The 15,777-nt window shown below is 37.3% G+C and overlaps 1 long non-coding RNA gene across 1 annotated transcript; it reads left to right on the top strand.

The window, feature by feature from the left end:
- Window positions 1-459: 459 nt before the first annotated feature.
- Window positions 460-4,361, top strand: LOC128236862 (uncharacterized). Its single transcript, XR_008261458.1, has 2 exons — window positions 460-791; window positions 1,876-4,361. It is a non-coding gene; the product is annotated as an uncharacterized LOC128236862 (long non-coding RNA).
- Window positions 4,362-15,777: the final 11,416 nt, after the last annotated feature.

Below are 15,777 nucleotides of genomic sequence, written 5' to 3'. Positions count from 1 at the left end.
TTCATCCTTTTTGGAATATTAAAACAATATTATTAATTGTGGCAAATCTTTTTTGGTAGTAAGAGTGCAACTTTAACACGTAGGGTGTATCAAAAGTTATTCCATCTCAGACCATTGGCTACTTTTCATTTCTAATTTTCTATAGAAGAAGCTAAATTGATTGTGATTTATAAATAAAATGCTGATCATAATGGATTTACTTGATCCACCTTTTTTTTTGTATTTCACCGCATTGTTAGTATTCATTGGCATGGACTAGGTCACTTTCTCGAATACATAGTGGTTACGTTCAACCATGTTTTTATTAAGAGCATTCTAACGTTGTATAGTTTGGTACACAAATGGAACGTTTTTCCCATGTTAGTGTTGGTTGTCGTGAAAACACTAAAAATCGGAGTTATTCCGCGGGCAAGTTGGGCAATTCACTAAAGAAAATACATGAAATTTAATTAGCGGTTTCTTACTTAGAAAATTTATTGACGGAAATAATACTTAACACTAAGTGAAACTAGAGGTGAAGGTCTTTGATTGTATATTATTAAAATGTGTGCCATCATGGTGATCGCGCCAAATTGGGGCGTTAAAGGGGTGCAACCACGGCATTTCTTACGCGTCACCCAATACTATGACTCTTGGGATCCCACATATATGACTCAGTATTGGGGTTATATATGTGCAAGCAGACGGAATTTTTCCATTGTATTGCATGTGATTGTGACTGTAAGTGAGTGTTATAACACTTAGTGTTCAGTGTACGAGGCATCAGATGATGATTATGGAACAATATTTCGGTATAGTATTCTCATATATCGAATGAAAAATTATATAATTACAAAATATATGGTTTTGTTTGTATATATAACAAGTGTGTATACAGTTCTCATGTAACCTAAATAGATTGTGGTTGTGTAGGTTTCAGGTTAATAAAGGTATGCTAATGGAAAAGGTGTAGCCTTATCAGTTAAGTAAACGGATGTTATCGACACGTGTGAGTTAAATATTCTGGAAAGAAAACAGTTCATCATGGGAAATATGAAAAATCAAAGTTTACTTGTGCTAGGTAAAGTTGAAACTTAATTCAATTCACAGGTATTATATCTTTGTTCCATCTTTATCACACACATGTGTTTATGCTAATTGATAAACAAGTCAAAGTTAAGTACTTTACGTATATGTAACCATATAGGCGTTAAGCTCATTCTTGTTGTTTTTTAAAATGTTGAATTATTTAAGGCGTTATATTATTATTAGTCCCCAAAATGATATAATTCAACATTTTAGACACAATGAGCCAAATGCCTGCGTATGTACATGTACCAACATGGACAACTACCTTGTATATACTATGCAATAGGTTTAAAGTAAATGTGTTTCCCCAGTGATATAAAAACAGTTCTGTAAAATTATAAACAATTAAGAACCAAGTCATGTATAAGTATAAAAATGATTAAAACTGTCGGATACATGGGGTTCAAGTAAACATTTCATGTCAATACGGAAGACAAGTTATGCACTGATTACACCAAAATGAACCCTATTGTGATTACCCATATCTATAAACCAATTGTGAGACATTCAATTTGCTATGGGGGTTTCAGGTGGTTTCAGGCGGTTTCTGATTGAATAAGTCATTTGATATAAATATAATATAAAAATGTGGGCGTAATTATAACCAACATACAAGTATATAAACGCACATCTCATCATCATTTATGTTCCTCAATACGGCGTGTAATTTTAATGTAATTAAAAACGATTTGTATGGCCATCTACATAATGTTTCTATGTGTTCCATGGTTTATTATTGGCATTACTCACCTTACAAGTAAGTCTATAAGCATGTGATAAAACAAGTATTATACTCTATACTTTCAGAATTCTGTGGTGCATTCCGGTTGTTCAGAAGTATTGAAAATGAGTGACAAAAACGGCGCACACAAAGTGCCTTGGAAAATAGAACAGATACTGGCAGATTTCAACAACTTGACAGCTCACAAAATAAATTCGCCTCATGACCATACTAAACTTTTAGATATCTATCTTGATAAAATTATGCCTGAAAACGTACCCCAGTCCAGCTCATTAGATTTTTCAAAAATAAAGGAACTGACCAAATTTTCGAACATCGGTGTGCAGAACGAAATTCAGAGATTGATCTCAAGCGAACCAGACATCGTTCTAATTATTGCTCTTAAAAGTGTGAAGAACGTGTACGATCTCTATTTTGTTTCTGAGAAAATAGATAAAAAGAACAAGAAAACGAATAAGAAATCAAAACCCAAACTGAGGATAAATGTCATACGCGCGCACGTGTTTGATGACGCCATGCGTGACTGCCACGTGCACTGGTTCCAACTGACGTACGTGTACGTGTACCCGCGTAACTGCCGGATGTTGATCGGGATTCCCGTGTACCAGGGAGGATACATACACAACAAGAATGAGAAGAATAGTCAGATACCGTATTAGAAAGTATTTCGCAAGGATGACAAATCGGAAATTGTAAACAAATTTCATAATATTTTGCTTAAGGTTTTTGTTTCCTCTTCGTAAATATCACTGTATTAAAAAGTGTTTCCCAATGATGATTATCCGGAAATAATAAAAGTTTTCATAAGAGTTTTAAAGGACATCGGACACTATCTAAATACATTTGCCTATTTTTATTGTTCGTTTTAAGCAATGAATAGCAATATAATTATATATAATCGATTTTGGTTGAAGTTAACTTTATTCATGCCTTCTACGTATTTGTTTTGTGGGTTTGTTTTACATTTTTTCCCGTTCATGAACATTTCAATTAAAACAATCTGTTGCATATTTCTTATTTCATCAAAATGATGTGCTCATTTTTTTACTTCCCGTATATAAACATGTTAATTAGATAAAACACAAATCTATGATTAAACCAGTTTTGTCATTTAAAGGTCCAAAAGGTAGAGAATCATCACTAAATATAACAATTGTACATGTATCTGCCATGTTCTTGATAGTCCACGCATGTTAAACCACACTGCGATTTTCATTGGAAGTTATTAAACCAGTGATCAACTTTTATCCAGGTTAATACAACTGAGTTGTTTTATATATATATGACCATTAACATATTTTGTTTTGGATATTCCTTAAGTATTGGATTTATTTTTGTTTAATCTGACATCACGGTGTCATACAGTATCATACAAGGGGCATTTAGTATGTAATGTGGTACATGTGTATATCTATTTTTAATTTCTTACCTCATTGTAATAATCTAGCTTCATTTTAGGTGTCCTAGATTTATTTTTCCCTTTTGGTATTTTTAGAATGTATTTTTTTCTAATTATTGCATATATAGAATTTAAGAGTAAACAAGATTTGGATAAAAATTGAGAAGAATTCCTTGAATATTTTTGTGTTCTTATTTGGTATACAAGGGCGAACTTTTCTGATCATGGTTATTTGGTTAACATTTAAGTATCAATAAAATTTTCACCAGTGCTAAAAAATATTTTATGGATTATATAACTCTGAAGTATGTTACAGTTTAAAGCTAATCTCACCTGATTCAGATAAGACTATTACAAAAGTGAAGTTTTAGTGATTTCCCTTAAGCCTCTTAAAGTTTCGTTTTGTATAGGTTGTCCGATATAGGGAGTTACATATATTTGCAAACATAACTCTCAACATAGCACAACTATTGTATATATATACATGTATACCCTTTATTTCTGCTTATCTGTGATTAAACATAGATCGTTATTGCCATGTTTATTCAATTATTAGATTTACATTTTAAAATATTTTGATTTACTGAACTTATGAAGTTGATGTATTTGGGTATTTGATATTTATTTAATTTTTGGTTGTTAAGTTTTGCAATTTTTATGCATGGATTACCTGCAAACACTTTATTGTATATTTTTTGTCCACATGGGCTATGTCCTTCTGAATATTCTTTAAATGAATCTTGAATCTTGAATCTATAAACCTTATGTGGGAATTGCTTGTTTAAAATATACTTATTCAGTGTGTTCAATGTTGCATCTTTATATAGTTGTGTGTACTTTACAAATACCACGCTTAGTAAAGCTGTTTTGTGATTTTGTTTTACTCTTGGCATTATTCTTTATTCTAGGTATTTAGATTATGGCATTAATTATTTGAAATTGATTTGTAAAACTGTTCAATGGTAAATATATAAGGAATATGTTAGTCGGGTGATGCGTGATGTTGTATCGTGAATATGTATCGCACGAGGCCCAAGACTTCTTCCACAAACAACAAGAAGTAATACAACACCACGAAACAACCGACTTGCATATTTTTTTACTTTTTTATAATATATCTTCAAACTATTTCTGAATAAAAACAGCAAACAATGTTAACGTTTTAATTTTATTAAACCCAGCAACTAGACAAAATAGTACCTAGCATACATGTAAAATTCAAACTATGAATGGTGTATGATAAATAGTTCATGCGACTCTGTGACGTCACTAATGAATTGACTAAAACGAAAGTAAACGGTAGAACTGTGAATGTGAGCTTTATTCTTGAACTAATAACTCAATCACTGTCACTATCGATTACACGAATCCGTCTACGTTTGTTTTTTCCGTGGCGGTCTGTCGTAAGGGTTGATCGTGATATTACAGTTGAGTAGCCGTACATTTTGAGAACTTGTCCCGATATTTTTGCTGAGTGTTGGGGAAATGCCTTCGGACATGTGGTTTGCGATATTGGATTGCAATGGGGTGGCGATATCACCCGATCGAGCCGGTACTACCAACGACGAGGTTTGTCTGGCAATATTTGTCTTTTGTTTGATTGGATTTTCTTATAGAATGTCTGCCAATTCTTCCTGCATTTCCAGCCGACACATAAGTCAACGGGGAATCGCGTACGGTATTGCGATATTCTGCAATTTTAACCATTTTTACATAGGAACTTATTGCTAAACATTTCTTTACTTAAAGAATAGCTGTCATAATCAACTGAACAATTATACCATTTCGACAATTTATTTATATTATAAGTAAACCAGGACAGTCTAATCGGAATGGTGGAAATTACAGAATATGTACGATCGAAAAAAAGTAGTCCCGGTCCAGGGTTATACGGAAACAGAAAGCTTCAGTGTGTAGGAGGATTTTTTTGTCCGATCATTTGTACTTTTCAGTTAAAAATACAGTATTTTTGACGGAGGATTTATAGGTATATAATAAATTGTTTTGTTGTTTATGGTTTGTCCCTGGTTTCTCATTTTCTGTTTCAATTGGAGGTAATTACAAATGTACCTATAAATAACAATTTTGCTGATGCGAAATGTCAACATAGTGTAAAACATTGCGATAAATATAGACTTATGATTAATTTATAGATTCCTGTATTAAGTATTGAAAAAATGGGCATTTTAAATAAAAAAATGTATAATTGCAATTTTTTTTCAACATTTAGATGCTAGAAGAAATTACCACCAAATGTTATAACACACAACTAAATGACGCCTCATATTGTTATGATTGCATCCTTACGCCTTTTATAAACGTTTGCATTACAAGTGATACTTTTTAAAATATTAAATGTTTTTCAAGTACAACGTTGTGTAAATGTATGCAGTGATTTTGTGGGCATTACCTTAGCTTATGAAAAGAAAATATTTAGTTCATGAAATAAAATTGAGATATTTACGTGTTGATTGTATATATCTCTAATTTTAATAGCACAACGTATATAAGTAATCATTTTATATAATACATCAGAGTTCTTGCATACAACAAGTTCAAAAAAATTGACCATATTTGGTCTTTGAATAACATGCGCCGGTAAATAGCGTTTACGGATAGTTTTATATTTTTGACAAACACAAATAAAATGGAATTCATCTTCTATGTTCCCAGAATGACACACTTCACAACGTCATGTCTCATGTCTCTCTATACGATTGCGACCATATCGTCCAGTTTTCACTCGTAGTTTATGGCAAGATATACTCATTTGTGTAAACAGTTTAAGTAAATGAGTAGGAATACTCGCACTTAGATATCTTTCATAAGTCACTTTTTATTTCCTTATAAACTGCTAACACAGAGTTGGATTGTAAATTACTTGTCCAGTCTTTAATTCTTTGCTGGAACTCGTTTATAAATAGTGAGATTTGTGCACGTAAACTGGTTTAAGCCCCCAGTAAATTTACACTTTACTGACCGTTCAAAAGCGGTACCTAACAATCCTTGATAAACACACCTATTTTTTTATATAGTATATATGCATTCTGCTGTTTGTGGAGTTTTGTGCTGTTGTTCCATGGTCCATGTTTCTGGTTTGTGTTTTTTGTTTGTTTTTGTGTTCTATGTCTTAGGCGTTTTCCCTGTGCCATTAAACGGGATTGATGTTTAATTTTTTGCCTACTGAGATTGCTTCGTAAGTTTTTTACATAAGTATTGTTTATGCTTCATAAAATTTTCATTAAATAAACACGTTGTATCATTTTAATTGATGTGATTAACATTTGCAACTGCCTTGAGTCGAGTTTGGTAATAAAGAAACTCCGTCTCATTTTTGGAAGTTTGGCGACGGTGAGCGAAATGTAATGGAGTTTTTCGTTTACGACTTGGTTATTGAATTGTAATGAAATATACCTATTAATCTTAAATATGTAAAAAAGTACGTGATAAGCAATATTGAAGAGCATTAAGGTGTGAATAAACCATGAATCGCTTATGAATGTTGTTGAAAAATGACGTGTTTCACAATCTTTTTCGTCTCCTTTAAGTCTACATATAAACAATGCGTACGAAATATCTCTCTTGTTTTAAGTGTTTACTGTCAAAACTAATCAGCACAAACACCCACAAAATCCAATAATTATGCCTTACAAAGACAGCAGAGTGAAACGATACATTGCTGTAGAATGCAGCAACAATGAGCGAGATGTTTTATACGTGTATGATAAAGTCAATTTGTTACACACACATTCTTTGCCACTTTTAAATTCGATTGTTTACCTGAAGGATGCGACATGTGAATGGTTGTGAGTGATAGATCGGAAGGATTTAATCCATCTGACCAAGCCTTGGTAAGAAATCGTGAATATTTGTGTTCTAATTTTGTACAAGCAAGCATAGATATACGAATGTAAACATAATTGGATAATCAATGAAAATACGCATATTCTGTAAATCGGATAGAAAATCCATCACGAAGTTTTGGGTTGTTGTTCTTTTATTATAGAAATGTTTAAGATTCATTTGTATTCACAAGTTTATTTTCATACAGCATGTCAACCGCTTTTCTCGACCCAGTCAACAATGTATGTAACCGGCTATTCGATATGTATATAGTGGCACTTATAGTTACGCGGGAGAGTGTCCGCCGGCAGAGCGAGGTCGTGGGTTCGATCCCCGATAGGGGATGACTGACTGTAACATTTGCCCCAACCATAAACCTCACTGTCATTGCAAAGTGACTTTGATCACCAAAATTCGATGAGGAATAGTAAAATGGAAGGGTATTAGTAACAAGTTATTCGATATGTTTATAGCGGCACTTGTAGTCTTGTACTGTCTGGCTAAAGAGCTAGCTTTTATAGCGACGCGGTAGATTGTCCAGAGTGAGAGGTCGTGGGTTCGACAAATCCAAAAAACAATTTGTGCGGTCCGTTACATGTATCACTTATATTACATTTATTATATATGTACATGTATTTCAGGTATGTTCTAGGCGTTTCGCAGATATCCTGTTTTACTGACCTTTCATGGACGATAACCTCAAAATGTATCACCTTCCTATCCTGAATCTTAAGAAGGACATATTACAGTCTTACACTACGAGGGGGCCCACAATACTGTAACAACTATCTGAATCTATAGAAGGACATATGACAGTCTTACACTACGAGGGGGGCCACAATACTGTTACAACTATCTGAATTTATAGAAGGACATATTACAGTCTTACACTACGAGGGGGGGGGGGGGGGGGGGGGCACAATACTGTAACAACTATCTGAATCTATAGAAGGACATATAACAGTCTTACACTACGAGTGGGGCCACAATACTGTAACAACTATCTGAATCTATAGAAGGACATATGACAGTCTTACACTACGAGGGGGGCCACAATACTGTTACAACTATCTGAATTTATAGAAGGACATATTACAGTCTTACACTACGAGGGGGGCCACAATACTGTTACAACTATCTGAATTTATAGAAGGACTTACTACAGTCTTACACTACGAGGGGACCCACAATACTGTAACAACTATCTGAATCTATAGAAGGACTTACTACAGTCTTACACTACGAGGGGACCCACAATACTGTAACAACATTCTGAATCTATAGAAGGACTTACTACAGTCTTACACTACGAGGGGACCCACAATACTGTAACAACTATCTGAATCTATAGAAGGACTTACTACAGTCTTACACTACGAGGGGACCCACAATACTGTTACAACTATCTGTATCTATAGAAGGACTTACTACAGTCTTACACTACGAGGGGACCCACAATACTGTAACAACTATCTGAATCTATAGAAGGACTTACTACAGTCTTACACTACGAGGGGATACACAATACTGTTACAACTATCTGAATCTATAGAAGGACTTACTACAGTCTTACACTACGAGGGGGGCCCACAATACTGTAACAACTCTCTGAATCTATAGAAGGACATATTACAGTCGTACACTACGAGGGGACCCACAATACTGTAACAACTATCTGAAATTATAGAAGGACATATTACAGTCTTACACTACGAGGGGGGCCACAATACTGTAACAACTATCTGAATTTATAGAAGGACATATTACAGTCTTACACTACGAGGGGGGTGGCACAATACTGTAACAACTATCTGAATCTATAGAAGAACTTACTACAGTCTTACACTACGAGGGGGGGCACAATACTGTAACAACTATCTGAATCTATAGAAGGACATATTACAGTCCTACACTACGAGGGGACCCACAATACTGTAACAACTATCTGAATTTATAGAAGGACATATTACAGTCTTACACTACGAGGGGACCCACAATACTGTAACAACTATCTGAATTTATAGAAGGACATATTACAGTCTTACACTACGAGGGGGGGCCCACAATACTGTAACAACTATCTGAATCTATAGAAGGACATATTACAGTCTTACACTACGAGGGGGGCCACAATACTGTAACAACTATCTGAATCTATAGAAGGACATATTACAGTCTTACACTACGAGGGGGTCCCACAATACTGTAACAACTATCTGAATCTATAGAAGGACATATTACAGTCCTACACTACGAGGGGACCCACAATACTGTAACAACTATCTGAATCTATAGAAGGACATATTACAGTCTTACACTACGAGGGGGTCCCACAATACTGTAACAACTATCTGAATCTATAGAAGGACATATTACAGTCTTACACTACGAGGGGGGCCACAATACTGTTACAACTATCTGAATTTATAGAAGGACATATTACAGTCTTACACTACGAGGGGGGCCACAATACTGTTACAACTATCTGAATTTATAGAAGGACGTATTACAGTCTTACACTACTAGGGGGGGGGGGGGGGGCGGGGGGTCACAAGACTGTAACAACTATCTGAATCTATAGAAGGACTTACTTCAGTCTTACACTACGAGGGGGGCACAAGACTGTAACAACTATCTGAATCTATAGAAGGACTTACTACAGTCTTACACTACGAGGGGGGACAACAATCCTGTAACAACTTTCTGAATATATAAAAGGACTTACTACAGTCATAAACAACGAGGGGGGCCCACAATACTGTAACAACTATCTGTATTTATAGAAGGACATATTACAGTCTTACACTACGAGGGGGGCCCACAATACTGTAACAACTATCTGAATCTATAGAAGGACATATTACAGTCTTACACTACGAGGGGGGGGGGGGCACAATACTGTAACAACTATCTGAATCTATAGAAGGATATATTACAGTCTTACACTACGAGGGGGGCCCACAATACTGTAACAACTATCTGAATCTATAGAAGAATTTACTACAGTCTTACACTACGAGGGGGGGGCACAAGACTGTAACAACTATATGAATCTATAGAAGGACATATTACAGTCTTACACTACGAGGGGGGTGGCGCAAGACTGTAACAACTATCTGAATCAATAGAAGGACTTACTACAGTCTTACACTACGAGGGGGGCCCACAATACTGTAACAACTATATGAATCTATAGAAGGACTTACTACAGTCTTACACTACGAGGGGGGTGGCACAAGACTGTAACAACTATCTGAATCAATAGAAGGACTTACTACAGTCTTACACTACGAGGGGGGTGGCACAAGACTGTAACAACTATCTGAATCAATAGAAGGACTTACTACAGTATTACACTACGCGGGGGGCCCACAATACTGTAACAACTATATGAATCTATAGAAGGACTTACTACAGTCTTACACTACGAGGGGGTGGCACAAGACTGTAACAACTATCTGAATCAATAGAAGGACTTACTACAGTCTTACACTACGAGGGGGGTGGCACAAGACTGTAACAACTATCTGAATCAATAGAAGGACTTACTACAGTATTACACTACGAGGGGGGGCCCACAATACTGTAACAACTATATGAATCTATAGAAGGATTTACTACAGTCTTACACGACGAGGGAGCCCACAATACATATTACAGTCTTACACTACGAGGGCGGCCCACAATACTGTAACAACTATCTGTATCTATAGAAGGACAAATTACAGTCTTACACTACGAGGGGGGCCCACAATACATATTACATTCTTACACTACGGGGGGGGGGACACAAGACTGTAACAACTATCTGAATCTATCGAAGGACTTACTTCAGTCTTACACTACGAGGGGGACCCACAATACTGTAACAACTTTCTGAATCTATAGAAGGACATATTACAGTCTTACACTACGAGGGGGGCCCACAATACATATTACAGCCTTACACTACGAGGGGGTCCACACTACTGTAACAACTATCTGAATCTATAAAATGACTTACTACAGTGTTACACTACGAGGGGGGGGGGGCACAATACTGTAACAACTATCTGAATCTATAGAAGGACATATTACAATCTTACACTACGAGGGGGGCCACACTACTGTAACAAATATCTGAATATATAGAGGGACTTACTACAGTCTTACACTACGAGGGGGTGGGGCACAATACTGTAACAACTATCTGAATTTATAGAAGGACATGTTACAGTCTTACACTACGAGGGGGGGGGGGCACAAGACTGTAACAACTATCTGAATCTATAGAAGGACTTACTACAGTCTTACACTACGAGGGGGGCCCACAATACTGTAACAACTATCTGAATCTATAGAAGAACATACTACAGTCTTACACTACGAGGGGGGCCCACAATACTGTAACAACTATCTGAATCTATAGAAGAACTTACTACAGTCTTACACTACGAGGGGGGGGGGGCACAAGACTGTAACATTATCTAAATCTATAGAAGGACTTACTACAGTCTTACACTACGAGGGGGGGGGGGGCACAAGACTGTAACAACTATCTGAATCTATAGAAGGACATATTACAGTCTTACACTACGAAGGGGGCCCGCAATACTGTAACAACTATCTGAATCTATAGAAGGACTTATTACAGTCTTACACTACGAGGGGGGGGGGCACAATACTGTAACAACTATCTGAATCTATAGAAGAACTTACTACAGTCTTACACTACGAGGGGTGCCCACAATACTGTAACAACTCTCTGAATCTATAGAAGGACTTATTACAGTCTCACACTACGAGGGGGGGGGCACAAGACTGTAACAACTATCTAAATCTATAGAAGGACATATTACAGTCTTACACTACGAGGGGGGGGACACAAGACTGTAACAACTATCTGAATTTATAGAAGGACATATTACAGTCTTATACTACGAGGGGGGGGGCACAATACTGTAACAACTGTAACAACTATCTGAACATTAAGAAGGAAATATTACATTCTTACACTACGAGGGGGGCCCACAATACTGTAACAACTATATGAATTTATAAAAGGATATATTACAGTCTTACACTACGAGGGGGGCCCCCAATACTGTAACAACTTTCTGAATCTATAGAAGGACATATAACAGTCTTACACTACGAGGGGGGCCCAAAATACTGTTACAACTTTCTGAATCTATAGAAGGACATATAACAGTCTTACACTACGAGGGGTGCCCACAATACTGTAACAACTATCTGAATTTATAGAAGGACATATTACAGTCTTACACTACGACGGGGGGGGGGGCACAATACTGTAACAACTATCTGAATCTATAGAGGGACTTATGACAGTCTTACAGTATGAGGGGTGCCCACAATACTGTAACAACAATCTGAATCTATAGAGGGACTTACTACAGTCTTACACTACGAGTTGTGCTCACAAGACTGTAACAACTATCTGAATCTATAGAAGGACTTATTACAGTCTTACACTACGAGGGGGAGATGTCCCACAATACTGTAACAACTATCTGAATCTTAAGAAGGACATATTACAGTCTTACACTACGAGGGGGGCCCGCAATACTGTAACAACTATCTGAATCTATAGAAGGACATATAACATTGTTACACTACTGGGGGGGGGGCACAAGACTATAACAACTATCTGAATTTATAGAAGGACTTACTACAGTCTTTCACTACGAAGGGTGCCCACAAGACTGTAACAACTATCTGAATCTATAGAAGGACTTACTTCAGTCTTACACTACGAGGGGTGCCCACACGACTGTGACAACTATCTGAATCTATAAAAGAACTTACCACAGTCTTACACTACGAGAGGGCCCACAATACTGTAACAACTATCTGAATCTTAAGAAGGAAATATTACAGTCTTACATTACGAGGGGGGTGGCACAATACTGTAACAACTATCTGAATTTATAGAAGGACATATTACAGTCTTACACTACGAGGGGGGGGGGGGGCACAATACTGTAACAACTATCTGAATCTCTAGAAGGACTTACTACAATCTTAAACTACGAGGGGTGCCCACAAAACTTTAACAACTACCTGTATCTATGGAAGGACTTACTTCAGTCTTACACTACGAGGGGTGCCACAACACTGTAGTTACTACCTGAATCTAAAGAATGACTTACTTGAGTCTTACACTACGAGGGGTGCCACAAGACTGTAGTAACTACCTGAATCTATAGAAGGACTTACTTCAGTCTTAAACTACGAGGGGTGCCACAAGACTGTAGTTACTACCTGAATCTATAGAAGGACTTACTTCAGTCTTACACTACGAGGGGTGCCACAAGACTGTATTTACTACCTGAATCTATAGAAGGACTTACTTCAGTCTAACACTACGAGGGGTGCCACAAGACTGTAGTTACTACCTGAATCTGTAGAAGGACTTACTTCAGTCTTACACTACGAGCGGTGCCACAAGACTGTAGTTACTACCTGAATCTATAGAAGGACTTACTTCAGTCTTACACTACGAGGGGGGCCCACAAGACTGTAACAACTATCTGGATTTATAGAAGGACTTACTACAGTATTACACTACGAGGGGTGCCCACAAGACTGGAACAATTATCTGAATCTATAGAAGGACTTACTACAGTATTACACTACGAGGGGTGCCACAACACTGTAGTTACTACCTGAATCTGTAGAAGGACTTACTTCAGTCTTACACTACGAGGGGTGCCACAAGGCTGTAGTTACTACCTGAATCTGTAGAAGGACTTACTTCAGTCTTACACTACGAGGGGTGCCACAAGACTGTAGTTACTACCTGAATCTATAGAAGGACTTACTTCAGTCTTACACTACGAGGGGGGCCTACAAGACTGTAACAACTATCTGGATTTATAGAAGGACTTACTACAGTCTTACATTATGAGGGGGGGCACAAGACTGTAGTTACTACCTGAATCTATAGAAGGATTTACTTCAGTCTTACACTACGAGGGGGTGCCACAAGACTGTAACAACTATCTGGATTTATAGAAGGACTTACTGCAGTCTTACACTACGAGGGGTGCCTACAAGACTGTAACAATTATCTGGATTTATAGAAGGACTTACTACAGTATTACACTACGAGGGGGGCCCACATGACTGGAACAATTATCTGAATCTATAGAAGGACTTACTACAGTATTACACTATGAGGGGGGGGGCACAAGACTGTAGTTACTACCTGAATCTATATAAGGACTTACTTCAGTCTTACACTACGAGGGGGGGCCACAAGACGGTAACAACTATCTGGATTTATAGAAGGACTTACTGCAGTCTTACACTACGAGGGGTGCCTACAAGACTGGAACAATTATCTGGATTTATAGAAGGACTTACTACAGTATTACACTACGAGGGGTGCCCACAAGACTGGAACAATTATCTGAATCTATAGAAGGACTTACTGCAGTCTTACATTATGAGGGGGGGGGGGGGGGCACAAGACTGTATTTACTACCTGAATCTATAGAAGGACTTACTTCAGTCTTACACTACGAGGGGGGCCCACAAGACTGTAACAACTATCTGGATTTATAGAAGGACCTACTGCAGTCTTACACTACGAGGGGTGCCTACAAGACTGTAACAATAATCTGGATTTATAGAAGGACTTACTACAGTATTACACTACGAGGGGGGCCCACATGACTGGAACAATTATCTGAATCTATAGAAGGACTTACTACAGTATTACACTATGAGAGGGGGCACAAGACTGTAGTTACTACCTGAATCTATAGAAGGACTTACTTCAGTCTTACACTACGAGGGGGGCCACAAGACTGTAACAACTATCTGGATTTATAGAAGGACTTACTGCAGTCTTACACTACGAGGGGTGCCTACAAGACTGGAACAATTATCTTGATTTATAGAAGGACTTACTACAGTATTACACTACGAGGGGTGCCCACAAGACTGGAACAATTATCTGAATCTATAGAAGGACTTACTGCAGTCTTACATTATGAGGGGGGGGGGGGCACAAGACTGTAGTTACTAACTGAATCTATAGAAGGACTTACTTCAGTCTTACACTACGAGGGGGGCCCACAAGACTGTAACAACTATCTGGATTTATAGAAGGACTTACTGCAGTCTTACATTATGAGGGGGGGGGGCACAAGACTGTAGTTCCTACCTGAATCTAGAGAAGGACTTACTTCAGTCTTACACTACGAGGGGGGCCCACAAGACTGTAACAACTATCTGGATTTATAGAAGGAATTATTGCAGTCTTACACTACGAGGGGTGCCTACAAGACTGGAACAATTATCTGGATTTATAGAAGGACTTACTGCAGTCTTACACTACGAGGGGTGCCTACAAGACTGGAACAATTATCTGGATTTATAGAAGGACTTACTTCAGTCTTACACTACGAGGGGGGGGCCACATGACTGTAGTAACTACCTGAATCTATAGAAGGACTTACTGCAGTCTTACACTACGAGGGGTGCCTACAAGACTGGAACAATTATCTGGATTTATAGAAGGACTTACTACAGTATTACACTACGAGGGGTGCCCACAAGACTGGAACAATTATCTGAATCTATAGGACTTTAGAAATAGAAGCACCCCTCGATTTGAATGTTTACATTTTTAAAAATAATCAAAGTGTTTTAAGATATGCTTTCTAGCATTTTATTCAGTGTCTGTTTTACACGAACAAATGTTTATAAAATGGAT

The sequence above is a fragment of the Mya arenaria genome, chromosome 6, assembly GCF_026914265.1.
Source record: "Mya arenaria isolate MELC-2E11 chromosome 6, ASM2691426v1".
NCBI lineage: Eukaryota > Metazoa > Mollusca > Bivalvia > Myida > Myidae > Mya > Mya arenaria.
The sequence above is the reverse complement of the archived record's forward strand: the minus strand, read 5'-3'. Positions and strand labels throughout refer to the sequence as shown.